Source organism: Nannospalax galili, unplaced genomic scaffold, assembly GCF_000622305.1.
Source record: "Nannospalax galili isolate Female #2095 unplaced genomic scaffold, S.galili_v1.0 scaffold156, whole genome shotgun sequence".
Classification (NCBI taxonomy): domain Eukaryota; kingdom Metazoa; phylum Chordata; class Mammalia; order Rodentia; family Spalacidae; genus Nannospalax; species Nannospalax galili.
Genome location: NW_008337625.1, coordinates 663,508 through 663,711, shown reverse-complemented (window position 1 = coordinate 663,711; position 204 = coordinate 663,508). Strand labels below are relative to the sequence as shown.

General features: G+C 46.1%; 1 protein-coding gene across 2 annotated transcripts in view; it reads left to right on the top strand.

Moving 5' to 3' along the window:
- The window catches only part of Mypn (myopalladin), a 106,112-nt gene that overhangs the window by 101,381 nt on the left and 4,527 nt on the right, over window positions 1-204 (top strand). The window lies entirely within an intron of this gene.

Below are 204 nucleotides of genomic sequence, written 5' to 3'. Positions count from 1 at the left end.
CTCTGAAGGGGTTACCCAAATTGCCAATAGGGAATCAGGACGCAGACTGCTCTGACTTCTTCCATGCTGAACAGGGACACTGGGTGAGGCAATTGGAGTACCCCTTCAGTGGGTCTATCTAAAAGACTCCCAAATTGCATAACTCTTGTCTTTAAGGGGAGAAGAAAGTCCTTGAATCATGAATAGGAGATGTGAAGGAGAAGT